The sequence below is a fragment of the Cheilinus undulatus genome, linkage group 19 (assembly GCF_018320785.1).
Source record: "Cheilinus undulatus linkage group 19, ASM1832078v1, whole genome shotgun sequence".
Classification (NCBI taxonomy): Eukaryota; Metazoa; Chordata; class Actinopteri; order Labriformes; family Labridae; genus Cheilinus; species Cheilinus undulatus.
In genome coordinates, this window is record NC_054883.1 from 35,737,392 (window position 1) to 35,760,731 (window position 23,340).

Consider the following 23,340-nt stretch of genomic DNA (forward strand, 5'->3'; position numbering starts at 1 on the left):
ACCACTGTTGGTATTTGTCTAAACCTTGTAGTGAATTGTACTCGCCTGTGCAATACATGATTCCAAGCTATGACCTTCCTCTTGTTAATGCATGAAAGGAGAGAAAAAAAAGGAGGAAATATTGATGTAGTTTAGTAAGAACTCCACTGTTTATTGCAGCTAAAGCTGTGAAATTCTCCGAGCAGCCTGCTTAGAACAGCACTAAAAGAAGTTTGTAATTGTGCTCTCTTAATCACATCTAACAGCAAAGCTGTAGAGCAGCTCCAATTGAGATTGCTCTGTCTTGCCTGTGCACTCATTGGCTTCATTAGTTGATGTCAAAAACTGGAGGCCGGGCCCAAATTGCTTATCGACTGGGCTTTTAACTAAATGTTACAACTGTGTATGGCATGGCTGTCCTCCAAATATCTTTAACAACCATCTGCAGTAATAGGACTATGCTCATTCGCTAAATCATGAGCAGCACTCCTCAAATTATTATTATACTGACAATGGAAGTAATGATATTGCCTTTAAGATTATTATTCCTATCAGCTCATTCTCTTCTCCCCTTTTTTTTCTGACCGGGCTTTAATTGCAGCATCAATTAGAGATGACAATTTTCAATTAGGAATATATGAGAGCAAAGGCACAGAATAGAAATGAGACGGCTCGTTCAGAGTTTGTTCAGAAGAGAGGATCAACAAGCTGCAGTATTTCATTAAGGCTGGAAAAGTTTGCATGAGTTCCTCCCTCCTATCCTTGTAAAGTTATAAATTCTGTTTTGTTGATCAGAAGGGAAATGGGGATTAAAAAAACGTCAAAAACAAGACAAAAAAAGGCATCTTGTTAAGAATAATTCAAACTCTTAAGGTAGGGTGTACACTACAGGGGAGCTTGACTCCCCTTAACAAAACATGGGCTCCCCTGGAAGCAGGATTTATGAAATATTAAAGCATCTCTGAAATACTGACTCCCTACCTTTTTGCCATAAATTTCTCATTTTTGATGTGTTACCATGATGGTGATGGGTAACTTCAGGCTGTATGATTCATGCATGAAGGTGATTCATCACTCATAAAGAGGTTGCCATGCTATGCATGGCATGGCATCATTTTTTTACTTGCTGTTGCATTTAAAAGCACAAAAATGCTTTGTCAGATCAGTCCTATATCAAGAATTCTCACTGAAAAAAATATTTTTTCCACTGACAACTGACCTCTAGCTCTTAGTTCACTTGGACAAACAATCAAATTCACATAAGTCAGTAAGTAAACTTGATTTATAGAGCACTTTTTTGCTTTACGTCAAACAAAGCACAACACAAGAAGCAGAAACAAACAGAAAAGGTTTTGATTGGACTCCAACAACAACTTTTTGCTGCTGTTACCCTCTGAATCATAACTCACAGCCAGAACTCATGTCCTCTGAAAGCCCTGCACCATTCTAATGATGCTATCCACGTCTTTGTAGCACCTACAGAAGGTTTCCTAGCAAGCCTGGAACTTGGGTGACTTTCCAGGTTCTTTAAAGATGAAATCCACACCAGTAACTCAGATATTTAACATCTTTTTATTTATCTTATGATCCATCGTTCCTGCCGCTAGCTTAAGCATTAGCCACTACATCAGGGGTGTCAAACTCAATCACAGCAGGGGCCGGATTCTGGATACAGGACTGACTTCTTATCTAAATATTTTTACTCCTTATTTTTCAGATTTTATGACTTAACAAGGATATCTTAAATCATCAAGGATAAGTTCACATTTTTATACTTGAGAAAATCTGCAGACCTCAGACTGATGGTCCAGTTATAATATGAGATATGAGATATGAAATATGAGATCATCTTGCAGGCCGGATTTAACTGTTTATGGCAATTTTTCTTTCTTTTTTTTTTTTTTTTTTTTGGATTTTGGTAGAAGATTAAATAAACACCTCAGTACCTAAAAAATTAGAATTTTCAGTCATTTTTCTTAGCTATCTGGCTTTAAGGGGTTAGGTAAACCTAGCTTGTAAAATCAACTAAGTTTACAATGTAGTCTAGCATAAAAACTTAATTTCATATATTTTATGTTTCCTGCAGCTTATATACTGAACTAGGAGGATGGGTGTCATGTGATTTGATTATGATGCATCTCAGGTGTGAATCATTAGCTCTAGTTGATAGCCTGAACTTGCAGGCTGTGCTTCATGTCATACAATATGTTATATAAGATAATGTATCTGCCAGCACAGCTGACCTGTGGGGGCAAATAGTAAGAATTTAACTGGGTTTAGGGACTTCTTCGCTTATCCTTTGTAGAGCACAAGTGTCTTGTGTTTGCTTCAAATGGTGGAGGCCAAAATAATCATGGAATAATGTAGAAATGGACTGCAGCAGACACTCCAGAAATGGAATCAATGAGCAGGGTGCATGCTGTTGTGCATGCTGCAGAGTATGAGGAATGTTCAAGTAATGTATAGTTGATGCAGCGGTTCCTCTCCACAATCAAATTGAACAATGACAAAGAAATAGAGTTGTCATCATGCTGTCCTTTTATTTCTCCATTGTGCCAACTCTGTATGACCACGCATCTTGTAAACTTCCCATGCCATACTATGGCATGATCAAGAAATACATGCTCAGCAGGCCAGTGGGGGACTGGGGTGTGTGGACAAGCATGCTTCAGAATCCAATGGCCCTAGTGTAAGCACACCTTAGATCAATTCACCTGCTGTGCAGAAACACAGGGACAAAGAAAACCATGTCAACACTCTAGAACAGTGGTTCTCAACCTGTTCAGCCCCCAAAATAAAGGTGCCAGAGACCGCGAACCTCTACTGTACCTGAAGATGGTTGAACACAGCCATGCACATTCAAGAATAGTCATGTGAAGACAAGGTTGCACATAAGGGGGGGTAAAGGGGAGTGCAAAGCCATGGTCCATTGTAAAGTTAAGATGTGATATTCATATTGGGTTAAGAGTGGCTAAAATGGGTTTTAGAAAGTGGCAAAAATGGTGGAAAAAGTGGTGAAATGGAATATTTAAAGTAGCTGGAATGGGTTAGAATTGGCAACAAAAAGCAAAAAGTGCCAAAAAAAGGGTTTAAGTGGCAACAACTGGTGTAAATAGGGAATAAAAAAGTGGCAGAAATGGATTTCGAAGTGGCAAAAATCAGTGGAAAATTTGATGAAATGGGATTTTAAAGTGGGATTAAGTGGTTTTAACTGGCAAAATAGCTTGATTGAGGCAGAAAAGTGGGCATAAATTGGGTTAAGCTGGCAAAAATGGGCATAAAAAGTGGTAAAGAAGGATTAATAGTGACAAAAATGGATTAACAGAGGCAACAATAAAATTGGTTTAGAAGTGGCAAAAACAGGCAGAGAAAAAGAGGTGAAAAGGGTTTATAATTGAAAAAAATATGTGGCAAAGTAGGTAAAAGGGTCAAAAATGGGTCCAAATTGTGCAAAAGCCGATGGATAGTGTCACGTAATGGTGGCAAAATTGGTTGGGAAACGTAGTCAAAAAGCGGCACAAATAAATACTTTCACTTTTAGAACCTGACATACTTTTCATCTCTAAAATGAAGTAACTGTTATATAGGATGCTAGCACCAATGCTACTGATAAAACCAGCAAGCAGTGAATCAAAGCTGGGGAGGGCCCATTCGCCGGGTTTGTCAGGGGCTCAGCCAATTCTATGTGCAGACTTTTGTGTAAACATTTTTTTTTACAGCTTTTTTAACATTACTTTGATTTGAGAGAGCGATTTCAGCATAAATGTTATCAAATGACCATGTTTTTATTTTACATTTAACCAATTTTATGCATATGTTTTTCATAAAGATTGGTTAAATATTCACTTTGAAATTTTTAAAAATATCTTTCATTTTTTTAAAGGCATCTGGCGACCCCCTCTCAGTGGCTCAGGGCCCCCTGCCGCTGAGCTGTAACTGTAGCTTGACTTCACTGTGCATGCACTATTAGCCTACTGATCAAGTTTGTGGGTGAGCTCCCTTGAAAGTGGAGGTTTAGTTAATTTTTCCTTAAATCAAATACATAAACCTTTAACTAAATGAATAAATACAAACTGAATTCAAAAAATCCTCTGGAAACTTCTGTCATGTTTAAACTCAGTAGTATTGAATCGTGATTGAAAATTCAGGGCGCTGCATACATCCCCCTTCAAAGCACCATTTTTAATTTGTGAACCTCGCAACATGTGAGAATTTTAATGGAATGAATTTCTTTGAAATGCCGGAGGGCGATCTGATCTGTCAGCAGCTTTGATACAGGAAAATCATCACTGTCAGTACTAGTTTTATACATTCATTAATGTAGTAGAAGTACTTACACATTTCAATTTCACACATGAATCTCATCGAAGCCTTGCCTGCAAAAGTACATTAAATCAAATGTAAAGTGATGTGCATTTCTAACAGAATATTATACAAGAGAGGAGCTGGAGATCTGGGTTGTATTTTCAGGGTAAATCTTGTGTAACATTAAATATTTGGCTGTTGGGGGAGGGATTTATCCCAAGAAAAGGAGCCAAATATGAATTACTAACATATGTAAACACAAGCTGCAAGGATCGAGGCACAAAGATGGACCAAAAATGGAAATGTAGCCAGTAGGAATCACACATATTCAGCGGTAGCTTGTGCTTAGCCGAGGAGAGATAATCTGTGTCAAAACCATCGTTTGACCTCAGCTGCCTCTCTGTGTGGGAGTAATTGGCACGATGAGGGAAATAAGCAGGCCTTTTCTTAATTTCATGCAGCCTTTGGTATTTTGAAGGTATAAATATTATTATTTTGCCTTAAATAAGGATGCAAAAATGTTATTCCTATCGTGTATATGGGCAGAACAGTCTTTCTTTAATTTTGCATGATTTTCTCAGAAGAACAGACAACTCCTTGTCTTATATTTGACCTGGTTGTGAAGAGACTCAACATTCTGGTGCAGGCTGTTCAACACAAGTTGTTGGATCTTTTCATAACCATGCTGTGTTTGCTAGTTTTTTTTTAAGCAGTATAATTGAATAATCTGAAAAGTTTATTTAGAGCATTTTGAACACCACCTCTAACTATAGTGGGGTTTCAGTCCAGATGTACTGCAAATTTTACGAGAATATTTTGTAATCTGGCAGCAGAAAATGCAGGTTAATGCTTTTTCGTTTTGTTTTGTTTTTTCTTTTTCTTTTTCTTTTTTTTTTAATCAATGACTGCTATTAGGAGCTAATAGGTCAAGCAGAAGGGTGCAGCACTCTTGAAAAAAATATGAACATAAGCAAGATTAGCATGATGAGAGGGCTCAGTGCCATGTTGCATTATGCCCTAAAGTATCTTGGAAGCTAGTGAATAGACAATAATTGTTAAAAAATCAATAACAATGATGTTTAAGGGGAATGGTGCATTTCAATGGACTGATACAGGACTGGTCAGTGAACATTTGCAAGACTATCATCTAATTTTCACCAATCCTCCCTGGAGGCCTAAAAAGCAACATTTAACCTCTAAGACTTTTGCTTTTGTTTGGAAAGCATTTTTAGTTTTTTCCCAATGTTTTTGGGATGAGTAGGGTCTGATAAGTTAACACCTTCCACTGGAATTTCTTGGAAAAAACCCAAAACAAAATCCAAACAAATTCACCATAAAATGTAGCTTAAAATTGTTTCATTCCAGTAGAAAATATTCCATGCATATTCTTAAACATTATCAAGCAAATTCCAAAAATGTCAAAGAAAATTTCCCAGCAAATTTGAAAAAAATATTATAAAAACATTCTCCAGAAATTATAGAAACATCCAAATAAAATCCCTGAAATTTCAATGAAAATTCCTGAAAGTTTTAAAAGACAGACTCCAGCCCAAAGTTCCCAATCCAATTCACAAAAATGTAGACATTTCACAAGTTTCCATGAAAATGCCATCATTTAAGCAATTTTCTAAAAATCTTTCAATTAAACTCTCCAAAATATACCAACATTTCCTAAATCTCCATGAAAGTACTTCCTTATTTCCAAGAAAATTCCACAAAATATCCAGAAAGCAATGTATCCCTATAACCTGACCCGCCAGAGAGATTTGTTTCACACATCCATCTGGAAACCTCCTATAGACTAAAAAAGGCAACAAACCTGTACCTCTACTTCTCATTAGCATTAGCTTCTTTTTTATGTCAGGTCAGGTCAGGTATGGGAGCATATGCTGGTTCAACACTTTACCAAGTCAACCTTGGTCCTGTACAGCCATCGGTCATGCCTGCACCAAGCTAATTCCCCATCTCTTCATGTAAACTCCCAGCTGCCCCTTCCATGACCCACTGGGTTGCCCCAGGTGTCTGGACCAGGCCACTTGGTCCTGTGCACTCAGTATGGATGCACTCAGGCCCAGGAAAGTGCGCCAGGTGCCCGTCAAAGAGCAACTGACATTCCTGTATCCAGAAGCTGACCCTTCCCATCCTCACTCTCCTGAGCACGTCTTCATCAAAGTGGTCTTGCCATTGATACCCAAAGATGCGTCAAAGAGAAGTTGTCACAAATGAATACAGCTTGCACCTCTGGCCGTCAGTCAGTATCAGGCCTAACAAGAGTACTGTAAGACCAGGAGGACCAAGGATGGAAGGACTCTGACTCTCTAGCTCCTAGTGGATTGGTAGATTATGCCGCCAAAGCAGGTGAACTGCCCTTCAACCTCCATGCTCTCACCATTTACAGACACAGATTCAATGCGGCATCCAAGGCGTCCCCAAATGCCTGGATCTTTGTTTTAGCCCAGGAGACACGCAGTCCCAATGCTTTGGCCTCCACCCTCAGAAGGTCACAGCATCATCAGTAAAGTCCAGATCTGGACATCACAAAATGACACTCCACAGTTTGCTGCCCCTGTTATCTGCCAGTTGTGCCAGTTGAAAATGCACATAGAGACTGGTGAAAACCCACTACCCCCAATTTTCACAAACCGTTTGAGCAACGATCTGCACGAATGAGGGCACTCTGGAGCAAATTGCTCACTTTCTACCCAGTCTTTGCAGTCCCACAGAAGGCACTCTGGTCCTTCTCTAGGCACAGTGCAGAGCTGCAACTCCACACCACTCCATTTTAGATACCTGCAAAGGATATTTCAAACTGAAACTCCTCAGTCCATGTAGAGAAGATTGACCAAACAGGAAAAAGTGTGAGGCAAATGAATATGACTTGCTGGTCCTACCAGAATCTATTCATCTCCCAATGGCTCTATGGTTAGATGAGGAAAAAGACACAATGGACAAGGTGTTGAAGGTGTTAAACAGGAACATATTTTCTATTTCTTTAGCTTTAATTACTCAAAATGGCTTTTTAGCATGCTTTACAGAGTGGAGATAGTGCATTTCGGTTGCCTGTTAATATGCAAAATCCATATTTCAGTATTTGTTGACCACATAACAAATTAGCAAAAAGCAAACTAAAGTCCATCTCAGACGGACAAGGGAATGTAAAATCAAGATCTGGCAAGGTCAGGTCATGTTTCTAGAGAGTTCTGTATGCTTAAAATCATCTAACACTCTCTGAATGCCTGATTCAGACTCATGCTTAGTGCTTTTATTGTGCCGAAGCAGTAAAGTTAGCAGAAATCTAACACTGTGAAGAGAAATAAATGGAGTGGACCTTTTCTCTGTTTAAATATGTGGTTATTCTAGGACAGTAGTAGATTCAGCTAAAACAACAGCTGATGCTGCACACCTTGCTGAGCACCATGGGACTGCAAAGCATCTGGACATGTCTGTGTATTTGTTTGCCTTTGACAAAGTACATCAAGGCACATTTTCCCTATTTTGGTTGACTACACTTTTGCACATTTCACATTTTACACAAAATGGTTTCTGACTAAAGCATACATAGAGAAAATAAAACAGCAGCAGTCCTAACTTATTGAATGTTTATTGAACAGTATTCCTCTGAATCTGCTCTCAGGGTGAAATTCTAAAACTGTTTGATGCAGTGCCGATGTATTTTGGGTTTGTGAGTCACAGAGATGTCAAATAAATTTAAAAAAATGTAAGGCAAATTAAGTGATTGTCTAAATATTCACCCCCTTTAAAGTGACTGACCTAATTCAACAGAGGTCAAGCCAATTGGTGCTAGTAGTCTCACAATTAGTGAAATGGGAATCACCTGAGTTTAGTGAATGTGTCTCAAATGATTGTAGAATAAAAACACCCTCAATCAGTACTCCTGGCTACCATTACATCATGAAGAAAAAAGAACACTCACAGCAACTCAGAGAAAGGTTATTGAAATTGATGTCAGTAACCTTGCAAAGCAGATGGATTCACCCGTTTCCGTGTTTCTCACTGGTGAATCCATCGTGCAAAGCTGCCATCTGAGCTGTTTGGGCCCAGTTAGAAAGTGACAGGACCAATCAGCATCGAGGGGCGGTACTTTCAGGCGCGGCCGAGTCGTGACTAAGCAAGCAGCAACAAGAGGCCGGTGCAAGTATGGCGGAAGAGATTAGCGTGGATGCTGCTGAAGCATAAGTCTTATGAGACCTTGACTACATGTCTTTGTTAAAAGAAGAACCGAGAACAGCATTGAGTTGTTTACTTTTCAAAAACGTGTCTACAGTCGCCATGCGGCTATGCAGTTTTTTATGGAGTTTTCTTCTTCAGTAGGAGTGCAGCTCATTAGCAGCTACGTCACGTATTTTGTTGCTCTAAATGGCCCGTAAAGATATGACAGACAGAACATTCACCCTATCACCCTCCAAGTGTTTTTTTTCAAAGCCTCTGCCCTTTCCCTTTCCCGTGTATCAAAGGTTTTCCAGATGGATGTGTGAAACAAATACATCTGGTGTGCCAGATTAATAAATCAGGGGATGGATGCAAAAGAAAAAAAAAATCCAGAGGTAGTTAAATTCATCTCACAGAAATGGAAGGAATATGGCACATGCCTAGATCAGACCGTCCTCACAAAATGAGTGAGCATGCAAGAAGGAGACAAGAGAGAGAGGCCACCAAGACACCTATGACCTCTCAGGAGCCGGCCCTGGAAGGCTTTTAAGGTAGAGGGTAAAATGAATGTGGTCAAATTTAGGAAAAATCCTGGGGGATAATCTTATTTAGTCTGCAAGAGAAGTACGAACTGGGAGAAGATTTATCTCCCAGCAAGACAATGATCAAGAGCTTGGTTCCCAGCCTGGGGTTTGGGCACCCATGTCTGCTCTTTATAATTATTTTTAGAGATATAATTTATCATAGTGTAATAGTGCTGTCTTGTAAGATTAAAAAAAAAAAAAAAAACAGAGAGGGTCCATAATTTTTTTTTTTAGGAAAAATTGAAATTTTTTACATGATGAAGTTGGATGTTTACAAGAATTTTAGAGTTTAAAAAGTTGTTAATTTAGACATATTAAACCAAAAACATTGAAGTCTGTACAACCATAAATCTACAACATTATAGAATTGAAAATTCACACAACACCAAACTGAAAAAAGTGGTTTGATAGCCCAAATGTCTTCTACATCCTGATGATAATGATCATATAAAAATTCTGGGCTACATCCATCCATCCATCCATTTTCTATGCCACTTATTTCATTCTGGGTCTCGGGGGGGCTAGAGCCTATCCCAGCTGTCATCGGGCGAGAGGCGGGGTACACCCTTGACTGGTCGCCAGTCAATCGCAGGGCAGACATATAGAGACAGACAACCAGGCACGCTCACATTCACACCTAGGGGTAATTAAGATACTAACTAACCTAATGAGCATGTTTTTGGTGGTGGGAGGAAGCCGGGGAGAACCCACGCGTGCAGGCAACAGTGCTAGCGCCTGCGTCGCCGTGCTGCCCATTCTGGGCTAAAATCACACGTATTTCCTTGATTATTCTCTCAACTGCACTTCTTTGGATAGGAAAATAAACTTCATGGAATGATTTTAATGCATTCAATCTGCTATTTTCTGCTTTATAATCTTATACTTAGTGTCATGTGCATTCATGGCTTTTGAAGTATATTTTCTTTTAAATTTATGACTTTTTATACTTTTTCCTGAAAATTAGCAGATTATCTTTACTTTTTAAAGTGTAAAAATAAAGAATAATCAGAGAGATCTTTTGGCAAGAACATATTAAAGACCATGTAAAGTGAAAATGAATCTGTATCTGTTTGTTGTATGACAGATCACTGTGTATGAACCCCTAAATCAAATTTCAGCCAAATAAAACATCTCTAAGTTTATGAAATCAAGCTTCAAAATCATGAAAAATGAGGCAGTAGAATCTGCTCCAGGATTGTGTGGGTGTGTCTGATGCATGAGCTGAAGCCACACCCCTTCAGGAGAAATACAATTCTCTCAGGTTTAAAATATTTTACAATCTGAAATTTGACCTTTTGATCACAGTGTAGCTGCCTGGTTCTGTGCTAGAGAAAAGATAAAGTCTGTTTCCTGGCTCAAATCTCTGTTGTGATGTTTTAAATGATCCATAGACCACTGTGGCTGATAGATTTGGTAAATTTACCTCACAATGAACAAAAAAAACAGCATTTAACTGCCTGTTAACTTTCAATCAAGGCAGTAAAGTCAGCTAACAACAAACTATACTGAGATGAACTTCTCTGTGATTTTGTAATGTAGTGTCAGGGGGGTGGGGTCATTCCCCACTGTGGGCTCGTGACATCATGAGCCAGCTAGAACAGGTAGACCAACAGAATATGTCTTAAATTTGAAAACACTCACAGATCTACCTCATCTGTAATTGTTTCCAATAAAGTGAGGTGATAAATCCATCAAATCCCTCCACAAATCCAAAGCCCATCTCTCATAAATGTATCTCAAACATCTAATAATAAAAGAGTACAAAAAAGGAGCAATTTCCAGTTTATGACTGGAAAAAAATACTGCATATTCCTAAGCCTTATGCCTTAGTGATTTACATTCATCCTCTGTATTGATGTTTTATAATTTTGCAGAAGCACATAGGGCTTAGGCGATGTGATTGTTTTAATAAAACACATTTCAAAGACAGTTGTGCACAATCTGGAACCAAACTTTTGCAATAATCTCCTGGTTTTAAGCCAGCCACATGTTTAATGTCTGTTTGTCATTGATCTGGTTTCTTCTAAGAACATTAATAAAGCAAAGGCAATCTGACTTTGTTTGATCATCCACTAACAGGATTAGTGTTTTAATAGAACAAACCTTTTAATAAGTTTGATGATAACAGCAGCAGATTAAAACCAGATATTCTTCTTAGGGAGACGTAATCAACTCTAATTCCCGTATTGGGTTGCAGTAGAGTGGATGGGGTTGTTATCAGGACGCTTAATATTCTGTGACCGCTTCTTCAAGATGTTTAAAGTGAGTGTAGGTGGTAAAGAAAATGTGTGATTATACATATTTGAGTTCATGTCAAGTCAAATACTACAGTTTATCCTTTGCTGACAGAATTTGAACCTGAGCATGGAATGGAAATATGGCATCAACAACATTAGATTGAATCAAACGTCAGGTATCACTACCACTTTCCAGCTGTCATTTCACAGAAAGGAAGAGCAAAACAAAAATATAATGAATATTAAATAGGTATCTTGGGCCTAATCTCACTGGGCTTAATTTACCCATATCTACCTAAGATTTGTCTTAAATTGATTCTTTTCATAGAGAGATGCCCTTTTATGCCCTTAACAGAGCATGGGACTACAGGGCTGTATGCAAACACAGAAGGCACACGGAGCAGCAAGGCACCCATGGCAATTTCATGACTAGAGAATAATGTTGTTTGGGATGATCATGTAGCCTGGGTTTTGATCTTGTTTAGGTTCTCTTCCCTTGAGTGTTCTCTTGTTGTTGTTGTTTTGCTGTCTTTATCTGTTGATGGGTCTTGCTGCTTTGCTTTTCTGCATGTCAAAGCACTTTGTAAACCATTGTTTTAAAAGTGCTATATAACTAAATAAAGTTAAATAAATAAAAACAATGATATGTAAATCTCATAAACTCATATTTTATTTACAATAAAACATAAACAGCATAGCAGATATTAAAAATGAGACATTTTACCATTTCATGAAAATATAAGCTTCTAAGATCTCTGAAAAGAAAGTAGGGACAGGGCAACAAAAGGCTGGAAAGTAAATGGCACTAATGAAAACAGCTGGAGGAGCATTTTGTGACTAATTTGATTAATCATCAACAGGTCAGTAACATGATGAGGCATAAAAAGAGCATTTTAGAGAGGCAGAGTCTCTCAGAAGCAAACAAAGGTAGAGGTTCACCAATCTCTGAGAAGCTGCGTCTAAAAGTTGCAGAGCAATTTTAGAAAAATATTCTTTGCATTGCAGACATTGAATATCCTAGCATCTACGGTAAATAGAGTTATTTAAAGATTCAAAGAATCTGTACAAATCTCTGTGCACAAGTGGCAAGGCTGAATGTCAATACTGGCTGTCAATATGATGGCACTGAATCAAAATATAAACATGAGTCCGTAGATGAAATCACTGCATGGGCTCAGTTGGCTGTGCCATCCACAATTGCAAGTTAAAGCTGTTTCATGCAAAGAAGAAGCCATATGTGCACAGGATCCAGAAATGCCACCATCTTCTCTGGGCCAAAATGGACTGAGGCAAGACGGAAAACTGTTCTGTGGTCAGATGAAACAAAATTTGAAATTGTCTAAGTAGACTATGGACACATGCCATGCAGACTAAAGAGTAGAGGGAGATCTAGCTTGGTATCAGTGCACAGTTCAAAAGCCTGCATTTCTGATGGTACAGGGTTGCATTGGTGCCTATGACATGGGCAGCTTACACATCTGGAAAGGCTCTGAATGATAAAAAGAAGATAGAGGTATTAGAGCAATATGCTCTTGTCCGGATGTCTCTTTCAGAGAAGGCCTTGCATATTTTAACAAAACAATTCTAAACCACATACTGCATCCATCACAACAGTGTGGCTTCACAGTAGAAGAGTCCAGCTGTTGAACTGTCCATGCCTGCAGTCTGTTTCTTTCACCAACAGGAAACATCTGGAGCATCTTAAATGAAAAATCCAAGTTCTATATCAGACAAGAATGGGACAACATTTCTCTCCCAGTACTCCAGCAACTGGTATCCTCATTTCCCAGATGTTAACAGACTTGTTAAAATTGCAGGGTATGCTACACAATGGTAAACAAGGCCCTGTCCCTACTTTTTTGAGATGTGATGCAGCCATCAATTCAGAATGAGTTCTTATTTTTCATAAAATGGTAAAATGTCTCAGGTTCAACATCTGATATGTTCTTTTGTTAAAAAATATATATATATATGGGTTTATGAGATTTGCAAATCATTGCAATCAAAAGCGTCCCAACTTTTTTGGAATTGTGGTCATGTTGCCCAAGGTGCGCTCAGGCTTTTAAAGTCATATAAGGCTGGGGGCATTCCTCTCCTCTCGTGAACACAGTAAACAGGACCAAATTTCAAGCTATTTTTATGTAAAAGCTTCAGTTTGATGATTTTGGGAAAAACCAGGTTCATTTTTATTCTGCAATTATGATCAAACTTCCATGGTTGTAGTATGATCATTTGGGACTGCAGCGGTCTTATTTATGCAAGACATTCAAGCACATGTGGGAGGCATAATTTGGTCAATGTTGTTATCTAAAAGTTTGTCAAGAAAAAGATTGAAGTTTGAGACAAGAAATTGTTTTTGTTAGAACCCCAACGGCAGCCGTCATTACGCTTGAGTTCCACTGGAAGGTTTAAATGGTACTGTTTCTTGGAGATATTTGTGAATCCTTCCACAGAGCCTGACAGTGGCAGATAAAGAACTGCGTCAATTATTATCTCTCCTTAGTAAGACCTAAAGAAGAGATTTAGCTTGGCTGTACAGAATATAAGTGTTGGGTTTAAACTCCACATCAGAAAATAAATTAAATTGTCACTGCAAGCCATTTAAAATGACTGTTTTTCATTAGGAATACACATCTACTACCTTAGCCTCAGTGGTGATAGGTGGTCATGTATGTCAGCAGCTCAAAGATTGTCTCTGGATGAAGAGGAGGAGGCCTCAGGCACGTGTGTCTGTACAGCGAAAAATAATTGAATTGTGTAAAGCTGAATGTAATTGTTTCTGGAGAGAATAAAAAGGAACAGCAATGCACAAAGGAGAGCCCTGCTGTATGAATCATAGCCCGGTGTGAGGCACACAAAAAGCCTGCAGTCTTTAGAAAATGAAGCCGAATAGCTGAAGCTAACCTCAGTGTATTCAAATAAAGATACAAAATTCAGGAATGCTGCCGGAGCTGTAAACATGTTCAGGGTCAGCATATGAAAGAGTAGTCCAGTCTTTCCATGGTGCATGAAAATGGAGAGAAATGACACAAGAAAAACCTTCCTGTTAAAAGAAGTTCACAAGTTCAGTGCCTGCAATGGTCCTTAAGAGCTTGATATCCACTAAACCTTACCCTAATCCCACACAGTGTGATTTAAATGCACACTGCACTGTTCAAAGATCTGCATTCAGCACAAAAAAATAATAACAGAAAAGAAAGTACTCCAAGATATCTATCCAAGGGTAGAGCATTTCATCCTGCAGGGGAAAGATGGAACTACAAGTATAACATTGCTTTTTTCCAAACAGTAGGAGGTGAACTAACTAAAACAAGTGAGCTCAACCTGAAAGCCAATTCAATATTGTAGTTTAATTGAAGATGTGAAACAGATTTATCTGATATTAGATTAGAAAGTACTGCCCTCAGGTGGAAGGATCAATTACTACAAAAGATTGAATTGTCTCATAGTCGCTTTGCTCGGTGCATAATTAGATGGATGCAGCGTGGGGAACAGAGAGCAGTACAAACACAGACTCACACATGCACACACAGATGGGCAGACAGGAGAGCCTGCAAGATGAACAGCACATGCACTTTCATGTGATGCTGCATTTGTACAGAGATGCAAACGTGCAATCTTCTGATAAATGACAACACAACCTGCAGATCCTGATTAAAAAAAACATTATGAAAGGAACAGAGGATTTTTCAAGCATGTAACAAATAAACATTTGTAGTATGTTTAAGACTTTAAATGTGCTGCAGTAGAACACAATTATATACCTAGATCAGGGGCTTCAGCATCGCATTAATCATGATGTGATAAAGGCCTAAAACTAATGCATAGATGCCCAAAAAAAGGAACTAATCACATTCTCATTTGCCATTTTGCAGGGCAGGAGCTGGATGCCCTTTGAACATCTTCTTGGTCCCACAGTGATGGAAAAGCAGGACATAGCTGCTCCAATGAATGTCTGATTTCGCCTCACAGAAACTTGCAAAAAAATCACTGGACATATCAAAAGTAAAAATACACATTGTGATGTCAAACATTTCACTCACTCACCATTTCCTTCAGATATTTTCTTTTACTTTCCAATCCATAGAAAGTTCTTCACATCCATGATTTAGCTGTTGTAGTTTATGATATTCCAGAAGTTGTTTTCTTTTCCTTCCTCTGTTTTTTTAACCTTGCAAAGCAGATGGATACGCTTGTTTCCATGTTTCTCTCTGGCGAATCCATCTTGCAAAGCTCCCGTCTGAACTACTTGGGCCTGGTTAGAAAGTGACAGGACCAATCAGCGACTCTAAGGAAAAATGGTTGGGAACACTGCTCTAGACTATCAGGTGTGTTAAACAATCTAGGAGTATTATTACAAACAGGTTATTTCTCCTTTTTCCTATATTCAAATCTGTGCTCAAAGGAACATGTTCAGAGTCTGTGTCAGAAGGTAAGAAAACAACACTGAGAAAGACATTAAAAATGTTAAATAAAACAGTTTTAAGGCATAGTCTTATTTTTGAATAGCCATGCATTGTAATTTCAGACCAGATTTCTGTAGCAGTGGAGCACTTTTAAACAATAAAAATCAAGATAATAAAATAACTCTCTTTGCATTCATTTGAGTCACAAATCAAGACACTGATATAAAAAACAGTGCTTTGCTAAATATTTGAATTTAAAACATCTGATTAACAATGTGGTTAACACTGAAATTCAGTGCATCATCATGATTTTAAAAAAATAAATCATTCTGCATCCCTGACAGAGACACATCCTGCAAAAGATCCCCTCAAAAAGTCATGTTTTTCCAAGAGTATCTTGATGTAGACAATATGGCCGACATACATCTAATCAATGCTGGAAGTCTAAACCGGAAGTCCGTACGTCTAAGGTTAGGCTTAGGCATTAAAACCCGAGTGGTTAGGTTCAGGGTAATGCAGTGGGAAGGGTGATATATTTAAGATCCAGCACCAAGGGTTAGGCTTAGGCATGAAAAAGACTGACAAACACTGGCAGCTGAGTCCAACACAAAGAAGAAACTTCCGCTTGGGAATTTCGGCATGGATTGGATGTATAGCGACGCCCATGTCGGCCATCTTGACTGCAGTTGGGTCCCTCTCAGTTTTTCTCCTCTGAAAGCTATAAAAATAATTTCTAGACATCTGTAAAATATTCTGTGGTTCCTCGACAAATCTCTGACTTCACAACAGAAAATCAAACTGTTTGTGCATCCTCCACAAACAACAGCTCTGTTTGCATCTGCACTAGAGGTAATGATTTAGAAGACCTTCACAAGCTCACATTCAGTTTGAATCCAGTTGGTGATTAAATAATGGCATGGCATTGCACTTCCTGACCTTTTGTTTAAGCTGACAATATGTTTTACACTCTTCTGATATTTATAATGAAAGCTCGGTGGCGGCGGCTCCTCTGTGGATGAAAGAGTAGCCTCCAGTTCACAGTGACTAATGCCCATTTCAGTCTGCAGCACACCACTGTCAGATAAACACACAGCAGCTCAAATGCACTTTACACATTTCTAATTCATATAGGGGATGCATAATGAAAGCTGGTCAAAACAGCTGTGGCTGGGAAACAACATACCACCTTTGCAATGTGCTAATGAGTAGAAGTGATGCTGGTGGACTTTCAAAGGGTTGCCATAGTGATGGTGGTGCAGAGTTAGAGTCATGACCACACAAGCCTGGATCTAAACCCCACACCTCGGCTGTTATGCTGTGTGTCACGACCGCTCCGTAGTCCAGCCTGTATGTTACATTATGGTCAGAGTGTACGACCCCTCCTCAGTCATTAGCCGCATCACAGCTCTCACAGAAGCAGGAAATCTATGTATAGAAGCTCTGATGTAATATTGGCCTCAGTGCAAACATCACTAAGGAAATGTAGAGTCAGCACAACAGTGATTAAGAGTTATGATTTTGGCTTTATGAACACAGTTGGAACCCTTTGAACAGGATTCACTGGGTTTAACTTTTCATTTTAAACAAACCACAGCTAATGCAAAAAAGGCTAGCGGACTCATTAAAGGGTGTATGCACTAACAACAACTGTTTAATTTTTGGTTACCCCCTGTTGTTTTAAACCCAAATTATGATGCAACATCATAGTACACTGACATAACATTTACTGACAGTAGTATACTGACATAACATTTCAAAAATGCCTCGCAGGCTTGAGGAAAGCATCCGGATGTCTCCATACCTCTTCATGAGACTTATGTTACACCCAAGGCAAAGCCTAGCAGCAGTGCATCTATTCCCCCAAGGCTTCAAAACAAGTCCAGAGCTTCTGCATCAAGTTGAAGCTCTCCTCCAATGCTTTAAGTAACCTTTAGGGATTGCAACAGTTGTTATTTAAAGGTTCGATCCACAGTGAATGGTAGCTTGATGCAGCCTTCACCATTTGAGTCAAATTGGTCACTTTCAAAAGGTGATTCCTATCATAAAGCTGTCACCTTTAACCTCTGGCTGTTGTGCACCACTGCCTATTGTCATTGATGACACAATTGAATCAAAGTGGGGCAGTTAGTAGAATATTGGAGAACATCTTTCCTATAATAGGACTTATAAAATGGAGGGAATAATCTCAACCTTACTTCATGATATGGGAGACAGTGTTAAGAGAGCTCTGCATGCACTAAAGTCACAAATGTAGATAAAATGATGAATTTGATGCATAGCAGGCCTGCCTTCAGGTTTGGCTGGGCCCCTGACAAACCCAGACAATGGGTGATATGTGCCACTTTCTTTTACCACATTTAACCAATTTTCATGCCCATTTTTGCCACTCTTTTTTTCAATGTTGTTCACTTTTTACCCATTTTGTCCTATTTCACCCATTTTTGCCCCATTTTAATTGCTTTTCATCACTCTTTCCAGCCCATTTTTGCCACTTTAAATGCAATTTTGCAACTTTTGAGATCCCATTTTACTGCTTTTTCCACTCATTTTTGGCACTTTAACCCCATCTGTACATTGTTAACCCAATTTTGCCACTTTTTAATTATATTTCAGCCCCTTAATTCTCATTGTTGCCACTTTGAAGGCATTCTGCCACTTTCTCAACCCTTTCCACCATTATGTCTCCATGTTTTGCCACTATTAACCCATTTTTGCCATTTTTTGCCTATTTTACATGCATTTTTACCCATGTTTGGACTCTTTTTATCCTTTTTTTGCCTAATTGTTATACTTATTTTTCTCTCATCCCATTTTGTGCACTCTTTTTATCACTTTTTGTCTCTTTAAGCAATTTTTGCCACATTTTAAACCCTTTTCATCACTGTTTTACTGCCCATTTTTGCCATATTTAGCCTATTCTGCGTGCACTTTTAACTATGTTTTGACTCTTTTATCCCATTTTTGAGAGATTTTTATACTATTTCACCATCCTTGCTTTCACCATTGCATTTTTTTAAATGACTGCCCCTTTATAACTCATTCCACCACTATTCCTATATGTTTTCGTCTCTTTTATCCACTTGTCATCACAGTTTTCCTCTGCCCAATTTAAACACCTTTTTTGCCACTTTTAAACCCTTTTTGCTGCTTTTAAAACCCCATTTTACTATCTTTTCCACCCTCTATTGCCATTTTAATTCCCCTTTTTTTGCCACATTTTAAAAGCTATTTCAACACATTAATGCCAATTGTTTTTGCCACTTTTAAGCCATTCTGCCACTTCTACATACTTTATGTTTCATGCCTATTTTTGTCACTTTGATCACCATTTGTGTTTTTTCACCACATTTACTACCCAATATTACCACTTTTAGGCCATTCTGCCATTTTCTAACCATTTCCACCACTATTTCTGCATGTTTTTGCCACTTAACACATTTGGTCACTTTCAGCCTATTGTTGCTTTTATTAACCCTTTTCCATGACATTTTTCTTCCCATTTTATACATTTTTAACCACATTTCACTATTTGTTATACTCATTTTTGCCACTTCTGACCCCTTTTCATTAAATTTTTTGCCTGTTTTTGCCACTTTTACCCAATTTTTTTGTTACTCTCCACTTATTTTTCGCTTCTGTTAGCCTTAACTTTAGCCACTTTTTATTTTAGTTTTTATTTATTTTCTCTGATTGTGTCCTGAATTATGAATCAGTGTTGAAACTCCAGTCTGCACAACAAATTTACCTTGTGACTAAAAAAGAAATTCTGATTATCCCAAAGAATATTGGAAAACATTCCGTGGACTGACGAGCCAGAAGTTTAATTCTGGAAAGTTTGCATCTCTCTACATCTGGAGTAAAACTGAAAGCACTTCATGAAAAGAACATCATACCAACAGTCAAACATGGCGGCGGCAGTGTGATGGTCTGGGCCTGCTTTGCAGCTTTAGAACCTGGACCACTTGCCATAATTGATGGAACCAAGAATTCTTCTCTGTGCCATAAAATCCTGAAGGAGAATGTCTGACCATTAGTTCATGATCTCAAGATCAAGCACACTTAAGTTATGCTAAAGGATAATGATCTAAAACATACCAGCAAGTCACCCTTTGAATGACTAAAATGACAAAATACAGGTTTTGAAGTTGCCAAGTCAAAGTCTGGACTTAAATCTGATTGAGAGGTCATTCATGCTAGAAAACCCTCCAATGTTCTAACCGGACATGACAGATGGATGTGTTTCACACATCCATCTGGAAAACCTTCAATACTGAGCATTTGGGAAAGGGCAGAGGATTTGAAAAAAACTCGGAGTGTGATTGGATGAACTACTGAGGAAGAACGCAAACCATGGCAACTGTAGACATGTCATTACTCGACTTTTGTCGTTTTTGAAAAGAAAACAACTCACTGCTGTTCTTTGTTCTTTTAATGAAGAAATGTCACCAAGTTATGATAAAACTGGCACTTTAGCAGCATCCATGTTAAGCTCTTCCACCATATTTGCACCGGCCTCTTGTTGCTGCTTGCATACGTCACGACTCCGCCTGCTTCCAACATGAATGAGTGCTTTAGGAAGTTTAAAAAGGTTTATTGCATTCTGGTTACTGTTTGAGATGATCTTATGTATGTAGGTTGAAGCATTTTGGCATCACTGAAAACAGACTCGGCACATACCTCAACTGCCACTGGCAGATGAATCTGAGTTACATCGACTGACTGGTAAATGAGTGATTTGTTCCAAAGTGTGGATCCCTGCAAACAAGTATACGAGAGTCTATGGTAGCATGCAAATCTCTTATATTTGGAAGATTATGATCATTATAACCTGACATGTCTCCGCCACTCCCAGAACATTTCAACATCAACACTTTGAGGTCACATTACTGCAGTTTTAGTCAGCGGTGAAGCATGAACCACTAAGAGGCAGGAAAGTAGAAAGAAAGCTTTCACTAAACTCTCCAGGAGCCACAGAGGACATAGCAGGAGGGCGGCCCAGACAGTCTCTTTCAATATGCAGACTAATGTGTTTGGAAAGAAGTCATTCAGTGATGTGGGACTGGTTGGTGCTTACAACACAATATCCCGTTCTGACGCCACTTCTGAGTTGAAAGTGTCAGCAGGGAAACTCAGTTAAATGAAAAACAGTGCGAAGATGTAACAGATTTATATTGTATATGAGTGCAAACCATTGGGGTAAAATTTGTGCCAGTAATAGTATCAGAAAGTGACAGCTTTCATGATTACACCTGTTTCCCCTCATCCCTCTAGCTGCTCCCTCTTCGTGCCATCCTGTCCAGGGATAGTGTTAGCATAACTGCGGTGGACGCCAAGGGACCTGGTAGTTTAGTGCGATTTTCTGTGCTTTGCCAAACTGGGGGATTTCATGAACCTGGAGAGGTAACAGTGCGGCGCCGAGCTGCTGGGACATGAGCAATAGTGCATATTATGATTTGAGAATCACAGGGCTGACATATTCTGAGGAGACAACACTTCCAGCTCTTTATTAGATTTATATTGGAGGCCTGCTGAGAATAGTTGAGAGGGAAATGAAATGGTGCCAAAGCCTGAGTTAGCTCCCCATTGAGAGAGTAATTTTCAGTTGAAAGTGCAAGAAAAGGGTCAATTTTAGATGGGTCAAAATTGATTAGAAAAGGAAGCATGAATTGCAGACACACTGGAGCTAATAAATGCCCTGTAAAGGATCATTTTACTCATTCTGGTGTGACTGAATAACAAAATCACACATTTATGAAACAGCATGCCTCATGATTGATTAATTGATCGGTCTTTTTCCTGCAAATGGAGCCTCTATTAAGCTCTTTATAAGGTAGCAAGAATAATATTCTCTTCCAAAGACAACAAATTACAATGCTAGTAAACGCCAGCAAAAAACCAACTCAAACAATGTCCCTCCATGCAGAAAAACAATATGTTTAAGCTATAAATATTTCATTCCAATCCAAAGTCCAGACAATAAGATTCTGTGGATGCACTAACAGCCGCATAAATTCTACCTTGATTTCACTCTGTCACCGCTGAGACCTAGTAAGTGCTCAATTTCATGGCTGATCAGGTATTGTACTTGTTTAAATCCAATGTTGGCTATGCAACAGCATAAAAATGTTCTCTTTTTTTGTGAAGGCTGGAAATGTTAATGAGGCCTAAAGTGTGTCCATTGAAAAGGTTAATGGCACTGTGCTCTCTTCAGGGGTGACATTTTGGTAATATGGGTGCCTGAATCACTATAAAAGGATTTGCTGACCTGTACATCATTAACACTGTGAGCAGATTATGAGGTTGTTCATTTTTTTTCTCAGTTTATGCTGAGCATCTAGGAGGAACAGAGTGCAGCTGCTGTTGTCAGATCTACTTGTAGAGAAGGGTTTAGCAGAGACTTTGGCCAGTGTAATCATAAAATATAACAAGAGCATAGCTTAAAATACCGATTTATGGTTCTAGAACCAAGGGTGTTTTCTAAAGCTGAGGGATCACGGGGGGCTGGAGCCTATCCCAGCTGTTATTGGGCGAGAGGGTAAACCCTGGACTGGTCGCCAGTCAATCGCAGGGCTGACATATAGAGACAGACAACCAGTCACACTCCCATTCACACATAAGGGCAATTTAGAGGGATCAATCAACCTAACGAGCATGTCTTTGGCAGTGGGATTAAGCTGGAGTACCCAGAGAGAACCCACACAATGCACAGAAAGGCCCTGACCAGGAACCAGGAACCTTCTTACTGTGAGGCTATAGGTACATCTACTCTGAAATTTAAAAAAAGGTGAGCGGATAAGACATACCCTCTCACTCCTTCTTACTATCCCTAACCACAGTGGTTCCCAGCCGTTTTTTGGCCTTGGAGCCCCCCTACTTGGATTGAAGAAAAGCTCACCATGACCGAGAAATCCATCTCTGCCACAAATCAATATTTGGTTGAACTGTTTAATTGATAACACCCTAACAAATAGGCCTGTGCGTGTTTCCTTACCAAAAAAAAAAAAAAAAAAAATCTATATAAGAGACTTCATAAGTGTTTTATTCATTTTGACAACTTCAGAGAAACAAAGCCCCCCCATCCCGCGAGGGGGTATGGGAACCCAGGTTGAGAACCAGTCAACATCATTCACCCTATGCTGCTTTTCATATTTGATTCTAAGCCATAATGTCATAACTGCTCTATAAGACAAAACAGTTGAAGGTTGTCAAAAAAGTTGTTCAATTTAAAAAATCCAAAATAGCTTTATTAGCTCTATTTTTCAGGGTTGAATAAAATCATTTTTAGATTTAAATCAACAAGATGCAGTTATTCTAACTATTTTTTCTCTCAAGTTACTTAATTTAATACTCCCTTAATCTGCAGAGTTTTCCCAGCATGCCGTTGGGCATTAGACGCTGTTGCACCATGCGTGAGGTTACTGACTCAGACAATTTCTGTCTGTAGGGAGCAACTATGACACAATGGATGGTATACTGAACATAAGGGAAGAGGACTCTTTGGCTCAGTGTGCACTTTTCACTCACTGTTACTGGTAACCACATAAACCTTAAATGGCAGACAACTTTAAGAAAAGATCAAAGTATCTGATAGAAATAAGGGAAATTGCATTGGATGAATATATGCTTTATAAAAAAAATCCTCTTTTGTATTTTTTTCTT